The sequence below is a fragment of the Gigantopelta aegis genome, chromosome 12 (genome assembly GCF_016097555.1).
Source record: "Gigantopelta aegis isolate Gae_Host chromosome 12, Gae_host_genome, whole genome shotgun sequence".
NCBI classification, from domain to species: domain Eukaryota; kingdom Metazoa; phylum Mollusca; class Gastropoda; order Neomphalida; family Peltospiridae; genus Gigantopelta; species Gigantopelta aegis.
Window position 1 is genome coordinate 41,582,717 of NC_054710.1, and position 25,345 is coordinate 41,608,061.

General features: G+C 39.1%; 1 protein-coding gene across 1 annotated transcript in view; it reads right to left on the reverse strand.

Annotated features, from left to right (window-relative positions):
• The window catches only part of LOC121386519 (hemicentin-1-like), a 107,395-nt gene that overhangs the window by 49,946 nt on the left and 32,104 nt on the right, over nucleotides 1-25,345 (reverse strand). The gene's annotated exons all lie outside the window — the stretch shown is intronic.

Sequence of the window (25,345 nt, forward strand, 5' to 3'; positions counted from 1 at the left end):
AACAACTCATGAACAGTAAATGAATCAGTGTATTAAAGAATTTATCAAAATTAATAAATGTTATTGCTAATATCTTTAAACGCTCCCAATGCACCCAAACTAACAGTATTTAAGGATTGTACTGTTTATACTGGAAAATAACTTATTTACTGCATACATTGTCAACCACCATCTTATGTGTATATTGTGAAGTGAATGTGTGTACATATATACATTTATATTGTAAATCCCAAATTCTTCATGTATATATATATATATATATATATATATATATATATGTTCCTTTAGATTATGTAGCCCTCCTATGCCGTTGCTGAACGGCCAGAGTGTAAATAAATTCTGTTCTGTTCTGTACAGATATTTCACTTACAAACAGTCTTATCACTACCTGGATATTCTTCAAGATATAGTGGATGGTTACAATCAGAGATCACACAGGCCACTAAATCAGCGATCACCATCAGACATAGATGAGAAAAATTAAGCTGTTGTGTGGAAAGAACAGTACATTGATCCATTGAAAACAATCTTGGCCATCATGGGGTCAACATCGTGTCCAGATTGTCAGAAAATGTTTTCGGGGAGGGATGCCATGCTCAGACATAGACAGACCAGTCACCACCACCACCACCTCCACCAACACCACCACCACCACCAGCACCACAAGTACCATCCAGAAAACAGGTTAACATTTCAACACACGAAGAACCGTTTTACTTTACTATACTTTCCAATGACATATTCGTGGGCCAAATTGGATGTGGCAAGACTATGTTTATGTAGAACATACTTCTGAAAGGTCTCATCAATCCAGCACCTAACAACATAATATGGTGTTACACCGAGTGGCAGCCCTTGCATGACATTATTCGTGAGTCTACACCTCAAGCTGAGTTCGTGAAAGGCATTCCCTACAACCTACAGGATGACAATTTCTTTGATTCGCGCAATAACGATGTATTAATTCTGGATGATTACATGGCCGAAGTAAAGGACGACAAACGTATTTTTCAACTGTTTACAAAAACCTCACATCACAAGAATGTAATACATGTTTTACTATTACAAAACCTGTTTGCAAGAGGCAAAGAATCACGTGACATTGCTCTGAATTCTCATTATGTGACTTTGTTTAATTCACCCGTGAATAGACAACAGGTGAACTTGTTTGCGAGACGAATTTATACCCAACACTACTGATCGTTTTATGACTGTCTACGAGGTGGCTGTTCAACAACAGTATGGAAATCTTACTATTGACTTTCGACCTTCTACCTCCGAGACTGAGAGACTGAAACCTAATGTTTTAACTGCTAATGACAATATGTCCCAACAAGCTATAAAAGGACTACAAACTGGGGATTCACTTCAGTTGAATCGTATCACCCCATCTGTGAACATCACAAAGCTGCAGACGACCTGATAGCAAATACTAAAGTTGGTAGTGAATTTAATTGTAGTAATACTGAAGATATTAATAGAGATATCAACATGCCTTCATGTGACGATTGTTGTGTTATGTTTGAGAATAATCATGATTTTCAGTATCATGTAAAAACCTTGTGTCCTGAAAATGGGGGGTAAACCTTTAAGAAAACGAGCCAAACGGGACGAAACTCTTATGAACACTGATGTGAAAGATTCCAAAGTGGATTACAAAGAATGGGAAGCTGCTGGTTTAATAGAGATGCGGACGTTAACACTGAAAAACTGTAAAGAAAACATCAAAGCAAAAAGATAAACTTTTGAAGACGAGGGCAAGTCTGAAAGATGGATTGAAAGGAAGTTGAATTTTTTTGGGGAAAACACTTTTCTCAAGCGAATGGTTCAAGCTCGACAGCTTGTGACTTACTTCAGTGAGGCACCCTTGTTCAAATCTATACTTGTTAAAGTCAAGAATATGGACCCTGAAACAGACCCCGATATACTCTCTACCAAGATTGAATTGTGAAAGAAACCCATTGTAAAAGACATACTATCGCATGTGGATATATCTGAAGCCGAGGACGTAGTCAGTGACCAAGATGAACAAAGTGATAATGACACAGACACTGAATAAATGTTGATTTATTCTTGTACTGATAAGTCAAAAGTTGGGATTTGTCCTGTAAAGAGTATCATGTAACTGTGACCGATAAAATAAATACCATATTTTATGTTTAGGCGTTTGTTATGATTTCCTTGTCGATGAAGTAAATAATACAAAATACACACTCAAAGCAGACAATCAAACCAAACAACAGCTATTAAGTTCATCACATTTATTAGGTAATTATAATATTATACACATACACAGTTGTGTGTACATGATAATACTACAGTCAAATAAGTCTGGATATACTGGATATGCATACTTTATAGGCAGTCAAATACAATGCTTACATACATATTTATTCAATAATACTGTACATAACAGAGATGCCATACAAACAAATGAAGTGGCTCTGTAAATTTAGATTAGCTGAATGTTGTAGTGTCCATGTGCTAATGTATGGATACCATCTGTCAAGATATACCGCTTGTCATCGAATGGACTTAAACTAATTTTATTCACTGAAACAGAATAGAGTTGATGCTCTCGACTTTGTATCTGTTTCATCTCATGTCCAAGTTGACACTGATCAAACAAACAATGTTTGTACATAAAGTGCCGGAGTTGTTTTTTGATGACTGTTTTAGATACCCCTTTAGCTGTCAATTTTTCACTCTCATTGTAGGAGAGCGAGTACATTTTAGGACGAAGACCCATGAACTCCTCCATAACTGAGCCAGCTAATTTATCTTTCATCTTCCCAAGGATCTTTGCATTGGTTGGGAAATAGAGTTTGTGTGAAGGGTTGTAATTACTTGTATCAAATAGGTGGATGTGATACAGCATGTCAGAATAGATATCTTCATATAATAAACTGTCAGTGTCTGTGAAAGAGCTGAGCTCTCTCCCCATACTGAGCTTTCATGAAGTTTATAATGGAAATCATACATTACAATTTTTGACATGTCCAAAATCGAAAAGCCTGCATATAAGGGTTGGTTGAGAAAGAGGGTAGTCTTTTTGAGGTGCACTGCTGCCAAGTGATGATTACATATTGTGATAGCCTCAAATGTAGGCTTAGCGCAGAGTTTCTTCAGTGTTTTCTTCGAGTGGACCAATTCTACATGTACATGTTTTTGCACATTCATCATACTTCGGCCAAAGCAAGAATTATTCGCTAACTTAAAGAAAGGTTTCTCGTCTTCATTTGTTGACTGCTTTCGTTTTTCAGTGTTGAAATCAATATAGGGCTTTAACCATGGCGACTGTTTGAACTGAATAGCTCTATGAATTTTTGTTAATTCCAGTCCCTGGCTCAGATAAAACTGTAAGTCCCTGTAATGAAGAACGTATTTCTCCTTGTCATAAAGATTTGGAACTAATTTCCTAACAGGTTTTCCTTTCACACAGAGTTTCTCGTTCAGCTGTAGTGACAGTGATGAAAGCATATCATCTGACACGGTCATAGATTCTGGAGCTAGTGGGTAATCACTATGGCAGGTATGCAGTTCTTTTGGATAGGAAAGGTCAACTTCTAAAATGTACCCAGTGTCGGATTCGTGGTGAACAGTCAAAATGTCTAAGTTGCCAATGTCACATTGACTAAGTCATTGAAAGTCGCTCTGTTGGAGAGACTGGGACATACTATGTCCATACAGATTATTGGCATCCCATTAAACAAGATAGTTTGTTGATTGGTTTCTGTTGTAATCTTTCAGGTATGGAGTATTGGCTTTGGCATACTTTTTTGAAATCATAGATATCCCACCTCTCAGACCTTTCTCTATCATCAAGTGCATATCCAAATCGGTGAGGAGTTCCAGTTTTACATTGCCCATCTTCATCATAGCATCCCAACCCAAACCTGGTAATGTGTAATAATGCGCTGGGTCTAACTGATAGTATTTTAGAGACATATTTCGAAAATTTTCAAAGACATCAGCTAGAAGCAAAACATCTGTCTTCATATAGAGATCATGATACTCTCCCATTGTGGTTAATGTCTCCCACACATTCTGGGCATATTTGTAGTCACTGTCAGAGATCTGACTATCAGTCAGTATGTTTTAAAACTCATCTTGGGTAGGAAGGTGGGATAGGTCAAATTTGGTCTCATCCTTCATAAAATCATATGGATACACTCCTTTTCTTAACAATAATTGAAGTTGGTCACAGTCAAATTCTTGTTTGAGCAATCTGAATTTATCGCAACCCTCTGCTTTTAGGTTTTCTATCAAAGTTTCCAGAAATGAATTGAGAAATTATAAAGAGTCAATGAACCTGACACTACCAAAACTGAAAGAGATGTACTTCTCCATGTTGTTAGCAATACAGTTAATATGACCCTTGCAAGCAGTATCTAGCTGCTTCATAATATGGTGACTGTCGTAAGATTTTAGATTGTGGAAAATTACTGGAATGAAAAACTTATTTTTGAAAGATTCCTTTCCTTTGAGTTTTTTTTAAACTGAAGTTGAAGATTACACTGTTTATGGGCTGCAACTCTGTATGTGCCCGGAAGATGACAGTGGCCACGTACTCTGTCTTGTCCTAACGTTACCTGACAAATATGACATTTATTAGGCATTTGAAAACTCTTTTCCTCTTCAGGTGTCAGATTCATGGGTGTCACATTAGACAAAATCTGACTTATCTCCCTTTCCTCTTTCAATATATTTTCAATAAAATGTTGAATAACGTCAGGCTATACACTACAGCTGGCTTGCTATATACTGAATCAGAACAGACTATTTTGTAACAAAATCCCGACGCTTCATGTTTTTGATAAAACATAGAATGAGACGTCTTGGGAGAGGGACTACAGCCATTGATTTTTCGCGTAAGCGACCAAAATCCGCAAAAATTATGAATGGTACTCTTAACTGTTTGTGAATACTGTTAAATTGAACCCATTTGTCTTCTTCTGTAGGTAACCTTACGTTTTGTATATCATGTGTTGTACAATATGGAATGTGATCTTCCGACACATCTTACCTAGTAAAACCATGTAGGCATCGCCTGCAGTAAAAGGTTTGGCGGCAATGTTTGGTCCTGTCCCCCATCAGCCTGCTGAAATTTCGTATGAGACAGAAATGCCTTCTATCTCCTCGACTCAACAACATTAAATCTACGTCTTTGGAAAATTTGAGTTCACTTATGTGCAATGGAAAAGCGACATTGTTGTCATCATACCCATAAACATTAACTAAAATACCATTTTGCTTTTCGAATTTTGATATTTGAGACAAAGGTATTGGCATTTCATTGCCTCCTAAACTGAGTTCATTTTCAAAAGCTTTGTATTTACTAACCCATGCTGTTTAATATCAAATGGGTGTAGAGCAGCTAGGACAGACCATAAAAAGCACTTTTGGTCTTAATTTTTTATGTTTAGGATTGCTCTTTTCTCTAGCAGTGTTTTGGGAAGTGTGATGTGGATGCTACCAGTCAGTGAAGCATACTCGGCCACGTTAACTTCTAAATGAACAATGTCATCAACAACCCATCCTGATCCCTCGGCTTGGAATTCCTGGCTAGAAGAATACAATTTTTGATAAGTTTCAGCTACCTGTTCTTGTAACTGAAATGCGTTGGTGGTCAGAAAATGTGTACTTCTTATGATAGGTTCTGCCAAAATGCTATAATTATTTTCATCATATTTAATAAATTAAATTTTTAAAGTTAAGAACCACTTCATACCTTTCTTTTGTGTCAGAAAATCATTCAGTATTCTATCTATATTTGACTGTTCATCCGCTAAAAATTGCAAAATGTTTACGTCATTGGCTTGGCTGGGTGTTAAAGTTTGAGTGACGATCACCCCTTCGAGAGCCTCCACTCGTCCTGCCCCGACCTGACTTCGTCTGTTTTCATAGCGTTCACGTCGCCTCACACAGCTATCGCACTGGTTGGCCCGCTGGCTGTAGAACCTTTCAGGTAGTGGACGGTGACACTGTTTACATTCTCTCCGCTTTGTGGAGCAGCCTTCACAAAATCGCTTTCCAGGTAACAGACATCTGTAATGTCCACACAAGTTACATATAGCCCACTGAGCCAAGAGTATGTTATCTAGATTAACTGGGTGCAAACAGGGGCGCTTTGCCTCTGGTTGAACTTCTGACGACGGTCGCTTTAGTGTACATCGGTGATTGTTGTAATTACCAAGACGTGAAAATGAGTGTCCACACTTTTCACAATGTTGACGTTGGTTACCATGTACCGCACGTGTGTGTCGCATTAGATCTTTATTCCACTTGTAAGAACGATGATAAATGTTGCACACATAACCGGGTCGTGATGGTGTACTTTCAGTGTTGCAAATCAGCGGTAAAATCAGCGGTGTAGCAAGTAATTCTATTCGTTTTATGTTGACGTCGTCATCATGAGAACAACTGTTAGCATTCACCCATGTTTCAAGTGTTTGTGTAGACGTGACGGTGTTTAGAAATTGTTCTTAATCCATTATCTAAAGAAAATTAATTTTAACTTTTAAATTCAAAGTTTAATGTTTTACTTCTATCAAACTTCTAATTTTTCTTCGTTGTGTCTCCTCTGACAACTATGAAATAAATAAATAAATAAATAAATAAAACTTATTTTAATTAACCGGTTAAAACTTAATCAAACTAGATCAAACCGGATTAAGACGCTTAAAACACTACTAATACGCGAATGCATGCAGTCATATATAGGTCATTAATATAAATAGCCAGTAGACTGACGTTGTTTAAAAGACAACACTGGTACAGCGATAACGCGTAATCTATTTATAGCACGGTGGGACATTCCCGCGATTGCACTACACGTTGTAATTTCAGCCACGATCATCTTGTACTATAAAATATTGTTTCCATTCATCCACCTGCATGATAAAATTAATAAAAACTAATTATTTGTAGTATTCATCTATTACCAACCATTCGCTTAACAAAATGTATATGTCCGCAGCAGACCTCACATAACAATGCGACCTTGTCATGCCCTGTAAGATCTGTGGGGTGACCTAATTTTCGATGGCGTTCCAATGACACCACATTATTCTTCACACGCTAAATACTGACAAATAAATAACATTAACTGCATAACTAGATTTCTTATAAATATGGTACAATTACATTTACCACATATTTTAACATTCTTGAATTACACTATCCTATGTTTATAGAGTAGGAATTCGCCGTACTACATGTATGCATCAAAAGATGCTCCTTCTAAAAATAGGCTGGGACATCCCAATGACGTCACCTTAGGCTAAAAATAGATAGCGGTAGGCGGCAGTGAGGGATTGCTTTAATCAGGGATTTTAAACGATGATTGTTTCATCATTTGGACATCTAAAATTGATGTACATACAATATCGTGTCTCAACTAAATTTATTACACCCTTCTGTAATATTAGTAACACACAAGGTACCGGGATGTAGTCCAGTGGTAAAGCGCTCGCCTGATACACGGTCGGTTTTGGGATCGACCACCGTCGGTGGACACGTTAGACCATTTCTCGTTGCAGCCGGTGCACCAATATGAGGTCCCACCCTAGTCGTTCCAACTTTGTTTGTTTTGTTTAACGACACCACTGGAGCACATTGGTTAATTAATCATCGGTTACTGAATGTCAAACATTTGGTAATTCTGGCTCGTAGTCATCAGAGAAAATCCGCTACATTTTCTTCTTAATGCAGCAAGAGATCTTTTATATGCACTTTCCCAAATACAGGAAAGCACATACCACGGCCTTTGACCAGTTGTGGTGCACTGGTTGGAACGATAAAAAAAAACCCCAATCAGCTGAATGGATCCACCAAGGTGGTTCGATCCTGCGACGCAAGCACCTCAAGCGAGCACTCAGAAGTAAAGTAAAGTTTGTTTTATTTAACGAAACCACTAGAGCACATTGATTTTTTATCTTATCATCGGCTACTGGACGTCAAACATATGGTCGTTCTGACACTGATTTTTTTTAGAGGAAACCCGCTACTCTTTTACGACAGGCAGCAAGGGATCTTTTATTTGCACTTCCCACTGGCAGGATAGCACAAACCATGGCCTTTGTAGAACTAGTTATGGATCACTGGTCGGTGCAAGTGGTTTACACCTACCCACTGAGCCTTGCGGAGCACTCACTCAGGGTTTGGAGTCGGTATCTGGATTAAAAATCCCATGCCTCGAATGGGATCCGAACCCAGTACCTACCAGCCTGTAGACTGATGGCCTAACCACGACGCCACCGAGGACGACTGAGCTAAATCCCGCCCTAGTAGTTACAAAGGCAAGATACAAGTAGAGAATGTCTTACCATAGTAACCAAATCATTGCATTATAATTAATAACACAGTTTTGACAGTACAGTCATGTGTGATTGAAAATGTACATGTCGGGAAACGTTCACTGAAATGTCGTAAAAACAAACCTAGTTCCAAACGTCAGTAGTCAGGATGTCCGACTTCACACGACTTCTTCTCATCCCGGGGGGGGGGGGGGGCGGGTCGTAGCCCATTGGGATGTTTCTCGCTCCAGCCAGTACACCACGACTGGTATATCGTTCATATGCACAAGCCCACAGACACGATAGCACAGTCGTTGTGCACTGGCTAGAACTGACGGGGATTGATCCTAGACCGAGCGATTTTCATCTGGGCTACGTTCCGCCCCTCCCCCCTCCCCCGAAATATTGATGTCAGTATATTGAGTAAATGGTATTGGTCGTGCATGTATCACTTTGCTCAAAATACTGATACGTTTTGGTTAATTGATAATTTTTTGAAAGCCAACGTGTTTCTCTTCGTCACGGTTTTTAGTTCAAACACGAAACACAAGAGGTACAGCAGGGGTCGAAATTAGCTGATATTCGGCCCGACAACCTATACATTCTGCCGGTCCGAATCAAAACCAGCGGGACCAAACACAACTGACTGAAACTAATGTGTAATATAAACGTAATAATTGCTCATACGATGGGGTGACAGGCCTAAAATATATCCCGTCCTGTGGCGATGTTGTCAGGAAAACAACAGGTCGGTGCAGCAGTATTTCGACCTTGTACATATATCAAAAACAACAGGTCGGTGCAGCAGTATTTCGACCTTGTACATATATCAAAAACACAACTATGATCAGTGACTTTAAAACTGCCGTGAAGAAATTTAATAAGGAAAAAGATACATACGTTTCGAAAACTAGGATTACCAGTCTAAAAACAGTTATGAAGAAATTTAATAACGGAAAAGATACATATGTATAGGAAACTAGGATCACCAGTCTAAAAACAGTTATGAAGAAATTTAATAACGAAAAAGATACATATGTATCGAAAACTAGGATTACCAGTTTAAAAACAGTTATGAAGAAATTTAATAACGAAAAAGATACATATTTATCGAAAACTAGGATCACCAGTCTAAAAACAGTTATGAAGAAATTTAATAACGAAAAAGATACATATGTATCGAAAACTAGGATCACCAGTTTAAAAACAGTTATGAAGAAATTTAATAACGAAAAAGATACATATGTATCGAAAACTAGGATCACCAGTTTAAAAACAGTTATGAAGAAATTTAGTCGGACTTGCATTTGCCAAAGTTTACAAACTGGACCAAAAAAAAAAAAAAAAGCCACAAACAAACACCAACGGCTTGTCCAGTGCAAGCAAGAGGACGTCAAGCAGCTCTTCAGCATTCCGAAGCACGAGTTTTACCAGCCGCTTCCAACTAACCGTGCAGAGGGGGACTTGCATTACACAAAGTAATACTAGAGGGCGATTCACAAGCTTTGTGTTACAGTCCGACGGTCAGGTGTCTACCATCAGGGGCTACTGCTATCCAACATGGACAACCTGACGATTCATCGGATTTTATAAATCATTTCGGGGAAAGATTATGAAACCATCACCAGGACAGTAGCGGCCTCCGTCTACCGGCAGTACACCCCCAACCTCGACGTCACGAACTTCATAGGGACACCATAGACGGCGACCTTTCCAACAACCTTTCCTCCGGATTTAGGGCTTAGTTGGACTTTAAACGTTTTGGCTCCAGTTCTAAACCTTATGTTTATTTTTTTGATATAAATAGTCCAACACACTTTATTTTCACAGCCCGTCTAAATTGCGCAAATCACCAGAACAAGTTTCGGCCCCGCACTCTAATTTGATTTTTTGGGACATGGAGATTATTCTCCATATTTGGCTTTAGGTCTTTGACCTTTCTCAAAATTTTATTGCAAATTCTGCCCACCTCGAGCCTACCTCCCCCCTCCTAACGGCCTTAACGAGGCCACTCACGTGGACATATAAATCAGACTTTGAACTTTTAGACTTTCGTTCAAATTTTTATGTTGAAATTACTTTTTTTTTTTTTTCTTTTTTAAATATTAAATAGTCCGATCCTTTCTTCTATCTCTTATATAGAGCAGTCAATTCTTTTTATTTTTGGCTTGTAACTTTCTTTTTTTTTACTTCTAGTAACTTTTTTTTACTTATTTTCAAAATTCAGCCCATTTTCAACTCTACCCCCCCCCCCCCCCCCCCCCCCCTATCCCGAGTCAGGCCACCGATCTTATCGGAGGTCGGACTCGGGATGGGCGTGTTCGAAACCCTAGTGACATATGAGCACGATAAACTAGTTATCTATCCAAACAAACAAGCAGTATTCCGGTTACTTTGGTGCCATAAATACAAATGAGCTAGGTAACGTGACCAAATACGGCCCTTTGATTGGCTGACTTACCACGCCCCATCGCGGCCTCTAGTAACTACTTAGCACGACCCGGATGTGTCCATATTATAGCATTCCCACTCCGACTTCCGATAGCAGAAGTTGACTCTACCATTTAGGAAGATAGAACTGGGGGAGATGATCCAGTGTTCAACTCCAGCCCCACTTCCAAACAAAACAGCGCCACCTCATTATATCGAGGTAGACCGACCTGCCAGCCCGAATGCCCCTCCACCCAGCGAAGGCCGACACCAAATCAAAACTCAAGATACCCTCGGTAAGGGAAACCAACGAGACGGTCCAACGCTTCTTTGAAGAGACAGGACTGATCAAACAACAACTGAAAGTGACCAGACCAACATAGGAGGTGCTGCTAAACAAGCCCTCCCTGAAGACATTCACACAACATTACTCCAAACTGCGGGACAGCTTCTTCCTGAGTGGCTTCTCGGGAAATCCACTGGATAACATGATGATCACCACCCATCAACAGGATCACCACCCATCACTCGGACCATCACCCGGACCACCACCAAGACCGATCCCAACAGAGACTTATCGCCGACAACACCGACCGGAGTTCCTGCAAATCGACAACCTTGACGCCAAACCGCAACACTGACAGCCCTTTTCAGGGATACACCTACCCTAGGTTCGTATAGCGTCGGTACCGTTAGGCTTAAAGTTACATTCTCTGGTTACCATATTATAACATCATGTACAAATATGAAAGACAAGCTCAATGACACTTTGTGTTCGCCATGAACGGAGATCATCAAAAGTATACGTTTGATTCGTCGCCTGTGCCGCCATAGCTCGGCAAAGCACAAACGACAGCCTTGTAGAGTGTCGTAGAGTGTCGTGTTGCAATAAAGTGCCGAATTGCAATAACAAACCTTCTTTTTTTTCAAATTTCCGATTCCAACCTACTCTAACATGAACTCTGGGCTCAATTGAATACCACGAAACCAAATTTGTCATATATTTTCATAAAATTGTGCATCAATGGACTTTTGAAATTTTCAGATATACTGCATTTCCACTAAGTACCGTTTTGCAATAAACTGCCCTTTTCAACAGAAAACGACTTTCTCCTCATCTCAAAATCACTGAATGTGTTTAACTAGACATAGGAAACAAAATCCCACTCCAACTTTTATCAATAATAGCATACATTTTTTTTTCAGTTTATTGGAAAACGACACGCTAATGCATTTTTTCAAAGTGTCGTTTTGCAATAAAGTGTCAAATTGCAATAAAAAAAACAAAAATTTCCCATTCCAACATGTAGGTCATCAGACGTGCATTTTGTGGTAACCTGTAAGTGGGTTACCAGGCACTGCGATTATGTCAGTGCCTTCATGTACCTGATGTATACTATGTTTATATACATTATAAATACTTGATATATATGTATAGCGAATATGATTGGTGTAAAGAATGTATGCTTGAGGTACATAACGTATGCTTGCGAAACAGTGTATGCTCGATGTGCCTTGTGATTACTTCGTCTACATACCATATACTAGTCGCACATGTCGTATACTTGAAGTACTTTATGTATAGTTACTTTATGTATAGTTGCTATACATAGCGTATGCCTTGCGCAAATAGTATATACTTGATGTGAATGTTTTATGTACATGATGTACATAGTTTATGCTTTGTGTATCTAACGTATACTTGATGTACATAAGATATACTTGATGCACATACCATAAGCTTGATGTACATTGCGTTAACAGGATGTTCATAACGTATACTTTCCACTTTTCTGGTGTACTAAGTATGGACTTGATTTACGTGACTTGATGAACACAACTTATGGTTGATGTACACAGTATATACTTAATGTACATGGCATATACTTGGCGCACATAACATATCCTTGATGTACATATTACATGCTTGATGTACATAACGTATGCTTCATGTACATAGCGTATGGTTGATGTACCTAATATATACTTGGAGTGAATAGCGTGTACCTGAAATACCTAGTATATGCATAGTAAACGTAATGGAAATAGCATATGCTTGATGAAGACAGTGTATGACTGATGCATCTATTATATTGTATATACGTATGTTTGGTGTACATGGTGTCTACTTGATATACCTAGCGTGTACTTGATGTACATAGCGTATACTTGATGTACATAACGTATGCATGGTGTCCTTAATGTGTACTTGACGTACATTGCGTATACTTGATGTACATAGCATATGTTTGTTGTAAATACTGTATACTTGATGTACATAATGCGTACTTGATGTTCAACGCGTATGATTGATATATTTCACGTATGCATGACGCACATAGCTTAGGTTTCATGTACATATCGTGTGAATGATGTGCATAATGTATGTTTCATGTACATAGCATATGTATTATGTGCATTAGATATATTTGATGTACATAGTATATGTTTCATTCACATAGTGTATACGTGATGCACGCAGTTCATGTATGATATGCTTACTGCATACTTCATGTACCCTGCGTGTATCTTAATTGTGTAGCCATACTGTGTTGTATATGCATAGTGTATACTTCTTGCACATGGATTATACTTGATGCACATATCGTACACTTGATGTACGCATTGTATGTCTTATGCTTAATGTACATAGTGTTTATCTCATGTGTATATTATATACGTATTGCACGCTGTATGTACATAATGTATGCTTCATGTACGAATCGTATACTTGATGCACTTAGTGTATATCTTATTTGCTTAATGCAAACTTTATGGGCTTTAAATACTTTATGTATTTCATATATTCTTTGTGCATGTAGTATATATACCCTGTCAAAAAAGAAACGCATTGGTGATAGGGAAAGAAGAAAAGTGTTTGATTTTACCAAATATCATTGTTGTTTTTTGTACAATGTTGCTGAATGACCATGTTTGTTTATGTTACTGGAATGGGACAGCGTGCCCAAATGCACCCTAAAATAAATTTAACGCACGTTGTGCGACAATTGCAGGAAATCGGCGTGAAATGGTCAGATTTTGTCGAATGCACGTGAAACTCGGGGCAAAGATTGGGGTAGTGATGGGTATATGAAGCTGCAATGATCGCAATGATCCTTCATTTCCATTTCGACGTAGTCGAGTTACAAGATGTCAGGGCTAAAGCTGCCGTATCGTGCACATCAAGAATACTACAAGTACATCAACTACATATTATGTACACCAAATATGCGCTATATACCTCTATTTATGCTATGTACTCCACATATGCAATAGGTGCATCAAGTATACATTATTTACACCAATCATTCTCTCTCTCTCTCTCTCTCTCTCTCTCTTCTCTCTCTCTCTCTCTCTCTCTCTCTTCATATACATATATCACGTATATATTACGTACATGAACATACTATACACAACGTAGATAGAAGGAAGGAAGGACATGTTTCATTTAACGACGCACTCAACACATTTTATTTACAGTTATATCGCGTCGGACATATCGTTAAGGACCACACAGATATTGAAAGAGGAAACCCGCTGTCGCCACTTCATGGGCTACTCTTTTCGATTAGCAGCAAGGGTTCTTTTATATGCATCATCCCACAGACAGAATAGTACATACTACGGCCTTTATTACACCAGTTGTGGAGCACTAGAACGAGAAATAGCCCAATGGGCCCACCGACGGGAAACGATCCTAGATCGACCACGCATCAAGCGAGTTCTGTACCACTGAGCTACGTCCCGCTCCCCCAAACGTACATGGAGGCACTGACATAATATAATCGTAGTGCCAGGTAACCCACGTACAGATTACCACAAAATGAAGGTCTCATAACCTACCAATATTTCCATTAATAATATTATAAGTCCCCCCTCCCCCCGCCGACCCTGGTAACATAAATGACCTCTATCGACTACCATGTATGTATATATATTTTTGTTCAATCACACTGGTGAACAATTTTATACTTGTTTTTTGCTGACTGAAATTTTTCAATTGATTTAAGCTAAATCAGGTGTGCTGATTTCAAAAATGCAATCAGATTTCCTCTATCACGTCAAGTTTTTAATCTGCCCCCCCCCCCCCCCCCAAAAAAAAAACAACCCCAAAAAAATCCCATACCAAAAAAAACAAATAGGGAAAACCGAGTAGATGCCCATACACTCTGTGCCATGTATAACTATTGTTTTTCTTCTAACTCCAGGTTGACCAGGAATGACTGGGAGAATAGACACAGACTTATTTTTGTCCAATCATAACAACTCTAATTGATTTAGTGCGGGATAGCTCAGAATGCAAATGGCAGCCTCCAAAATGAGCCGACGCCAGTGTTTAAATAGTCCTGATTCATTTTGTTATATCTGTGGAAATTTTACCATCCCAAGTCAAAAACCGACATAAATGAATTTGTAAAGCAAGCATATCTTGCATATTTTAAAGTCAAACTAGGGGATCAAGACAAGTCTTGGGCTCCCCATAAGGTATGCAAGCATTGTGTGGAAAATTTGCGGCTGTGGACGAAAGGCAAGCGTGAGCTGAAGTTCGGAATTCCTATGATATGGAGAGAACCAAGAGAGCACATTACAGATTGTTACTTCTGTTTAGTCAAAACGGCAGGGTATAATAAGAAGAACAAACATAAGATCCAGTACCCCAGCTTACCCTCAGCTATTCGCCCAGTACCACATTCAGATGAAATTCCAGTTCCAGTTTTTGATGGACTTCCAAATGTTGAAGATCAGGATATTGATCTGCTTGATCCAGCTGAGATTCAGGACAAGAGTGACAATGATGATTCAGAATTTGAAATGGACGAGGACTCATGCCAAGGATTTAATCAGCTCGAGTTGAACGATCTTGTGAGAGACTTGGGTTTGTCAAAAAAAGCTGCAGAAGTCTTAGCCTCAAGGCTGAGGGAAAAAAAACTGCTTGAACAAGGCGCTAAAGTCTCTTATTTTCGAGCAAGAGAAGGCAATTATCTCAAGTTTTTCCAATGTAGTGGCGGCTTTGTCTTTTGTAATAATATTTCAGGTCTACTTCTGGAACTTGGGGTTCAATCTTACATTCCAACAGACTGGAGATTGTTTATAGACAGTGCAAAGCGCAGTCTAAAGTGTGTTCTTCTGCACAATGGAAACCTGTATGGTGCAGTCCCAATCGGGCACTCTGTTCGCCTTAAGGAAGATCATGGGGACATTAAAAATGTCATTGAGCTGTTGAATTATCACCAGCACAACTGGATCATCTGTGTCGATCTCAAGATGGTAGGGTTTCTTCTTGGGCAGCAGAAAGGTTACACAAAATACCCTTGCTTCTTATGTCTCTGGGACAGCAGAGCCAAATATCAACATTGGGTTGTTAAAAATTGGCCTCCGAGAAGAGAGCTTCATCAAGGCGATCCAAACATTCTTCATCAGCCACTGGTCGATAGGCAGAACATTGTCTTTCCTCCTCTTCACATAAAACTGGGCCTCATGAAACAGTTTGTCAAAGCCTTGTCCACAGAAGGTGACTGCTTTAAGCACCTACTTGTTGCTTTTCCCAAGTTGTCTACTGAAAAGATCCGGGCTGGCGTTTTTGATGGTCCTCAAATCCGGCAGCTGATTAAAGATGACCACTTCATCGGTACGATGACTGAACTTGAGAAAAATGCTTGGCTGTCTTTCAAGGACATTGTTAAGAACTTCCTTGGAAACCATCGCGCCCACAACTATGAACAAGTTGTACAGAATCTTTTGGACAACTACAAGGCACTAGGGTGTAATATGAGCATTAAAGTGCATTTCTTGCACAGCCATCTTGCTGACTTCCCTGAAAACCTTGGTGCAGTTAGCGACGAACAAGGTGAAAGGTTTCATCAGGATTTGAAGGTGATGGAGGAACGGTATCAAGGAAGATGGGATGTATCCATGCTGGCTGACTATTGCTGGACAATAAAACGAGATTGTCCACAGGCGGAGCACTCAAGGAGGAGCTACAAGCGTAAATTTCTGCCATGACCATTGCAACTTTGGATTTGGACTTTCGAACTGACCTTGCAATCGTTAGTGTCGTGACAAGACTAATACACAGACTATAGCTTGCTGTTTCTTGGTCTGCTTTTACAAATATGATATTGTATGTGTTCTGAACATGTAACTAACGCACTGGACTTACTGCACCCCTAATTTCTTGTGTGGTGAAATCGGGACCTTCCTTCCGCGCCGTTTCAGTAGTAAGCCGCCTGCTTTATTACCATGTTAACCACCTTCAAATACTTTGGTTCAAATGATCTGTATTATATTTAACACTCCTAAGACTGCTAAAGACTTTAATTAAGTGTATTAAACATGGTTTCATTTCTAAATCAGCTTAATTCATTGTTTGTGTGTTTTTAACTGTTTGTTTTCAGGTGTTTCGTGTGAGAGTTGCAATAAAATAGGGATATGCTGTATCTCAAAAACTTGACGTGATAGGAAAAAACTAATTTCATTTTTGGACTCAGCAGACCCGAGTTACCTTAAAACAAGCCACAGATGCAAGTCAGCAAAAATTGTGTTCCCCAGTGTCATTATTGTTGAAAAAGCATTGGAATGTTAACAGTAGGTTGGAATAGGAAATAATATAAAACAATTTTTTATTGCAATTTGACACTTTTATTGCACATGATACATTTTGAAAAAATTTATTAGGTGTCGTTTTACAATAAACTCAAATAATTTTTTATGTAAATTATTGATGGTAAAAGTTGGAAAGTTTATTGCAAAACGGCAATTAATGGAAATGCAGTATGTCTGGAACTTTCAATATTCCATTGATAAACAATTTGATGAAAAGATATGACAAATTTGGTTTGGTGGTATTCAGCTGAGCCCAGAGATCATGTTTGGGTAGGTTGGAATCGGAAATTTGAAAGAAAAAATATTATTGCAATTCGGCACTTTATTGCAAAACGACACTTTGAAAAAATGCATTAGCGTGTCGTTTTGCAATAAACTCAAATAAATTTGTATGTAATTTATTATTGATAAAAGTTGGAATGGTAAATTGTTCGCCACCCCCAGTTGATGACATACAGTGATTTTGAAATGATAAGAAAGTCGTTGTCTATTGAAAAAGACAGTTTATTGCAATTCGGCACTTTATTGCGAAATGACACTTTGAATAGATGCATTAGCGTGTCGTTTTGCAATAATCTCAAATATTCATTTGAGCCCAGAAATCATGTTAGAGTAGGTTGGAATCGGAAATTTGAAAACAAAATAAAAAAATGTTTTATTGCAATTCGGCACTTTATTGCAAAAAAACTCTCGACGCTAGATTCCTCTATACTGAAGGTCTCTGTGTACTGACTTCCCTGTTGGTGAATGGCGGAAGTGTTCCACGCTGACATCGGAAACAACCAAACACTAGGTCTAGATACTCATTCATTTATTTCATAAATTAACGCAAAGCGCACCGACTCATCCAGCCGTTATCCGTCCATTCATCCTTCCACCCATATGTTTGTAGGTCGTTCCGACACTCCATCTCTCTGTCCATCCCTCGATCCATCCATTCACCAATCCATCCAAACATCCATATATCTGTCTGCCCCTCCGTTCGTCCATCCATCCATCCATTCATCCACCCATCCATCCCTGTCTTTGTCCGTCCCTCCGTCCGTCTATATATGCATCCATGAATTTCTCTGTCCGTCCGTCCATCCATCAGTCAGCCATTCATTCCTGGTTCTGTCCAACTATCCGTTGTTCTGTCTACACATGCGTTCTTCTGTCTGCCCATACGTTCTTCTGTCCACCCATCTATTCTTCATTCATCCAACCTTCCATTCATCCACCTGTCCATCCATCCACCCATATGTCTTTGTAAATACTAAAGAAAACCAATTAATGTAGTTACCCCATGGACGTATCTAGGATTTTATGAGGGGGACGGAGGACACCCACATTGGCTTGCTAATGAGCGTGTTTGGCTATTTCTATAAATAAAGTAATAGATAATCCTTTATAATATGTACTCTCCAATAGTTAGGAGAGTAATACCACGGTTTTTGATACACCATTCGTGTAGTACTTGTTGAGTCGGGGCGGGGGGGGGGGGGGGGGGGGGGGGGGGGGGGGGGGGTAGGGGATGTATATGAGTCCATTGAGGATGATCGATCTTGCACCCCGTCGCACCTCAGGTGAGAGCTCTAGCCCCCAAGCTCCATCCCATCCCTTAAACAAAGAAACAAACACACAAACAACAAACCAACAACAAACAATAACAAATAAAAACAAACAAACAAATAACAAACGAAAAAACAAGTAATTCGTGAAACTTAAAACAATTCAACCAGCACGTCACACAATAGCATATTATTGCAAAATGAATATTTGTAAAAGTTAAAGTTTTTGTTTTAACGAAACCACTGGAGATGATTAATTTATTAATCATACGCTATTGGATGTCAAACATTTCATAATTCTGACTTACAGTCTTGGAGAGGATACTCGCTACATGTTTCCATTAGTAGCAAGGGGTGATTTGTTTGCCCCATATATTACAGACTGATAGCACGGATCGATCCTAAACCGACCGCGCATCAGGCGAGCGCTTTACCACCCATTCCTTCATTTCAACTTATTTTCGTGCCTATATCCAATTAAGGTTCAATCACGCTGTCCTGGGCACACACTTAAGCTATCTGGGCTGTCTGTACAGAATAGTGGGTTTGTTGTTAGTTGGTTAGATGTTAGTGAGAGAGAGAGAGAGAGAGAGAGAGAGAGAGAGAGAGAGAGAGAGAGAGAGAGAGAGAGAGAGAGAGAGAGAGAGAGAGAGAAGCGGGTGTAGTGGCCTTACGCCTACCCATTGAGCCCTTAAGAACTCGCTCTGGATTGGAGCCGGTTCCGGGCTGCGAACCATGTACCTATCAGCTTAACCACTGCGCCACCGAGGCCGGTCGCTTTAACACTGGACTAGGTCCCGCCACTAGATATCTTGTAATGACAAGATGACAAAATACGAGATCTTCGTACAAGTTATATAGCTTACAGGCATGATTAAATATAAAGTTTTATAAACACTACTTTAAAGTAAAACGAGATTTGGAGATATAAACAATGTCGGAAATTATTCGTAGTTTGAAAAATACTTCTGGACATTTTAGTGTACCAGCTGTTTTGTTGTTTGCTTTTCTTTCGTCTTCTTTTTGTTATTGTTTGTTTGTTTGTTTTGTTTGTGCGAGTTGTTTTTGTGTTGGGGTTTGTGTGAGGGTTTTTTTTTGCGTTTCACTGTTACTAGTAATATGTTTTTTAATCCTTTTACACGTGTTCATAAAATCATTACAAATAAATACATCTTTATATTCATCCCCAATGTAATACATTTTCCTTCGACGCAGTATATGTACGCAGTGTGGTAAAACAAACATTAAACATATATATATATATATATATATATATATATATATATTGGTTTTATCTTACCTGTTTTAAGTGGCAATACCACTAGAAGATACGTCCGTACATACGCATATTGCCGTCGATGTACCCCATTCATTTTGGCCGCATGTAACCAGAGATGCTTAAACATTTAAACCAGTCTGTTACACTCCTGTCCCTCTGCCTTTACTTCCGTGTTGGTTTTGCGTAGCTCGTGTTCGTTACAGAGAGACCGGCCTCGGTGGCGTCGTGGCAGGCCATCGGTCTACAGGCTGGTAGGTACTGGGTTCGGATCCCAGTCGAGGCACGGTCGTTGCTAAAGTAGTGTTGGAAACAGAATAAAAATGATTTTCGTCGATTATGTCTTTCATATTAAACTGACAAGTAAATATTTATAAATATCTATTTAATGATATTCTACCTAATTTAGCATTTACTTGTTTGGGCTCTCATTGATGTGCAAGGTGGTGTTTACTCTCGAAATTAGAAGAATTATGTCAGTGAATAGGTGATTTGCGCAATGTATTGGAACAGACTATATCAGATTTCGATCGATAAGTGTCAATATCATTGCTGTTACAATATGTGAGGGATCGTCTCAAACGTTTGCTAAAATCCATCATTGTCACTTGGGTCTGTACTGTCGTAGACTGGAATCATCACCGGTGCTACTTTAGCGAGTTTGCACACCATGGCACTGATGACATTCTGATTCAAACCGCAGAACATGATCCTTAGCTTTTTGCCATACCCCTGAGGTAATCCTAGCAAAGGATGCCTAGACTAACTGCTTCACATTCGAGAGTTTTAATGTAGGCCTAGTATTGTTCCTGGCAATGAATCCTTTGCAGTTTCCCCAAATGAGTTCGATAGGAATCAACTCACAGTTCCTTGTTGCAACCCCTATTATAATTTCAACCCTTATTGTAATCGGCTAGTGCAGATTACAATAAGCTTTGCACTTGCAGTGCAATCGCAAACCCTATTGTAATCGGCTTTTTTATTTCATTATTTTTAATAAGGGTTGCAACAGTGCCTAACTGGTGTACATCACACAACGTGGCCATTCTTAGCAGCAATATTGTATGTTTTGTACTAGATTGGGATTTTTTTTATGTTGCCTTATCTTCTACATGAGTTACGCTTTAGTTTCAGCTGACTTGTAAGGTGCATCACATGAAGTGAGATAATCCTGCATTTGTGCCTTACGGCCCCTGGACGTGCTGTAACCTCACCGTGGTGCAGAGGTGTAACATTCTCTTTGATAATGGCCAATACAGCACAAATTGAAATTTTGAGTAAAAGTCAGTATCTATCTGTGATATTTGTATTTTTGCACAGTTCTTTACACTGTTTTTATTTACATCTTGAATTCTTATATTGATGTCGGATGCTTATGGTAGGCATGGTGCATCCAGGTTCATGTACATTATGATAACTAGTATCTAGGTAGCAAGATGAAAGTCCCTTGATCAATACGTTGGAGTCTACTAATATGAATTTGGATGCTCGCTCCTTTTTGTCCCATTGTGTGAGGTCTAAAATTTGCTGATGGTCTTCCAACGTGTGTGTGTGTGTGTGTGTGCGCGTGTGTGTGAACGACAAAATTCAATAGCAACAGTGTTCAGATCACAAAATGTTCCCACTTTAATACCGGAAGGTCTTGTGACAAAGCTGGGTTAAACTTAAAGCTGTATAATTGTCAGTCACCTGGCCTTGTTCCTGTAGTTCATATAATAATTATAATATTTGCAATAGTGGTCCATTAAATAAGTCAATGGTATACGATAACATGCCAGCCCTAAATGTAAATGTACATAAACAACGATGGTTCGGAGATTTTGATAATAAAATAGTGCTCCGCTATGTGCTTCTGGAATTGTAAAAATTAAAAGCAAATGTTGCAATTGGAGATATTGTCTAACTTTTGGTTGTCGCAATTTTCAGGCTATGCAACTACAGAGATCGGTTGTATGAATGGTGGAAGACCTGGAGAAAGTAAAACGATAACCTGCAACATAACTGACACTGTAATTGGTGGAATCAGGTGGACCCGACCAAAGGGTGGATCACCACACACGGTTATACTATGCAACGCTGGAAACACGAAATGTGATCCAGTTGGGAGCATAACTGGCTACACCAGTACTATCGCATCACCAACACAGCATGCTCTTACCATCCACTCTTTCAATACTACAACAGATGTTGGAGAATGGTCTTGTCATGATGGACCATGTGGAACTGGTAATACATCATGTATGAAGACTGTCAATAGTAAGTTCACTTTACTTTGTTTATGTACTTATTATTATTGTAGGAATAGAAATGTCCCTTCACGATATAAATAAATAAAGTTTCACCCCAAGTAACCTAAGACTCAATTAATAACCACATCAATCCAGTCTGACCTCATCTATCTACTAGATAGAATAGCTCTAAATTGTGCGCCAAATCATCTTAAGAAATTATTTCACACAATGTTTCACTTGGGCCTAACTCCCTAATGGGACCATTCCAAATGGGAGCAGGACGTAGCCCAGTGGTAAAGCGCTCGCTCGATGCGCAGTCGGTCTGGGATCGATTCCAGTCAGTGGACCCATTGGGCTATTTCTCGTTCCAGCCAGTGCACCACGACTGGTATATCAAAGGCCGTGGTATGTACTACACTGTCTGTGGGATGGTGCATATAAAAGACCCATTGCTGCTAATCGAAAAGAGTAGCCCATAAAGTGGCTACAGCGGGTTTCCACTCTCAATATCTGTATGGTCCTTAACCATATGTTTGACGCCTAATAACCGTAAATAAAATGTGTTGAGTGCGTCCTTACATTTCAGATGTCTCTACACTAAAATTCCCCGCGTGCTTATCTGGTTATCGGATCGGGCCGCCTATGCGCTATTGTACTTGAAGGTTTGAATATGCGAGCCTCTTCATTTCCCTTCCTAACTCTCTTGTCATGTGCGAAATAACTGAACCGCGACAAAACGTTTACAAAGACAGGAGTGCGCTGCAATAACCTGCTCTGAACGTGCACATTAAATTAATTCCAGTCCAATTCAGACCCCGAGTATCTGACTAAAATAAGGTCACGCGCTCTTTACCTTTGTGTATTGTAGGTCATGTGCTGCCTAGTGTACAATTCGAAATCAAGTGATTTAAAAGCTGGTAGTATTTATAGCCTTGGTTAATATATTGATCGAAACGCTGCATGTCGTAGTTTTATATAAGAATTGTTTCTCATTTTTTAGAAATTTATCGATGTATAAAAGTCACAAATGGTATAAAATCGCGTAGCGTAGCGAAGCGATTTTATACTACATTTGTGACTTTTATACATCGATAAATTCCTAAAAAATGAGAAACAATTCTTATAATTACAAACAGTACAAGAAGTGTACCTTAAAACACTCAAACATAATTTCTTTCGTTCTTACCGTCAACCATGTTCTGTAAATAAGCGTAGGAATACATGCATACATACATACTACCGCTAAAAATAAAAATAAGTATTGAATCAACAAAAACAGTGTATATATCTTTATTATAACTTCTTTTTAAAAAATGAAACAATTTCATGTGCAGATTTGTCTTGTTTTTTTCTATCGCAAAGTGACCTTGATATTAACTTTTGTTTACGTGTAGTGACTGTTGGTGTTGTGCGGTTATTTCGATCTTGGTCTTCCGTGATGACGTATTTTTATGAGGTTTATGGAAGGATAACACTTGGTTTTTTAGTGACGTCAGCCAATCAGAATACAGTAAATCGTATAAATTCGGAATTTTTTTAATTATATACATATGTTACTGTTATATTCTCTGTGATTTTATTTGGTGGTATATACTCTATAACATGTAATAGTACCTAAGGGGGTGGGTGGGGGGGGGGGGGTGTTAAAGTTCGAAATGCATCCAACTTTTCATTCCACAATTACCTCTACTATCCTTGCCATTGGTGATAAAATGCGACAGTGTTTGATGTCATAACACATAAAATATTGTTTCATCTGGTGAGTAAATTCGTGTAATTTAATTTGAACTAGTGGCAATATACCAGCCACTGTCGTGCTTGAAGCATGTCCGCATTCCTACCAAAATAGGATGACCATTTTGATGCGGAATTAGGTTAGTCAAAGACGCTTCCCATTGAAGCACATGCCACAGCCTTTGACCAGTTGTGGTACACTGGTTGTAACGAGAAAGCAAAAACAATCAGTTGAATACGCAAGGTCCCCAGACGAACACTCAACCGACTTTGCTAAATCCCGCCCCAGGACCAGGACAGGATCTGACAAGAGGCAACGCCATCACGTCCCTCAGTAACTCTCGTTACGAATGCGCCCAGATGTGTGTCTTCGATGGTTTCATTGGTTCTTAAAAAATGATAAATAAATATATAAAATAAGCTTTACAAGCTCTCAAAATATACTACCATTATAATAAAGAATTCAGGTGCTATTTTGATCCAAGAACAACAACTCTTGAAGTAATACATTTAAACAAAGAAGAAGAAAATGATGTAATACTATAAGACTACTTCAATGCACGAATGCACGTGCATGTGAGACCAAAACGTGAACGCGAGAAACTTCACACGTTTTCCGCGGTCAGGATCGTAGCTGATGTGTTTTGTTTTATAACTTAAAATTAAATGGCATGTTTTAATGGCATGTTGTTTATGAATGAGTTAAAGTAGTTCCGTGGATCATGTGATCGGAGGTCATGACGTCTGAAAAAGCATATCTCACATTGTGGGATATGAAAAATCTCTCACGGGTATCTCCGTCACCGCGGTGTAATAAATTGAGAGAATAAACCCGTTGTTGCCACTTCACGAACTACTTTTTCCGATTAGCAGCAAGGGATCTTTTATATGCACCATCCCACGGACAGGGTAGTTCATACCACGGCCTTTGATATACCAGTCGTAGTGCACTGGCTGGGATATAAAAGGGATTGTGTCTGCTAAGAATAGTATGGGAAATTTTGGCAGCTAGTTTACATATATTGGGACAAGATAGGCCTAATATAAAACACGGTTAGAACTTTGAAGAAGAATCACTTAGTCACCTAACCAACCAAACAATCAATCAGTCCGTCAGTCATTCAAACAATCCATTGACACGATTACATCCATTGAAGGACCAAGCACGTCTGTTGTGGGCACATCCTCTGACTTCGTCGACAAATCTGTCCACTACAGTGGTCA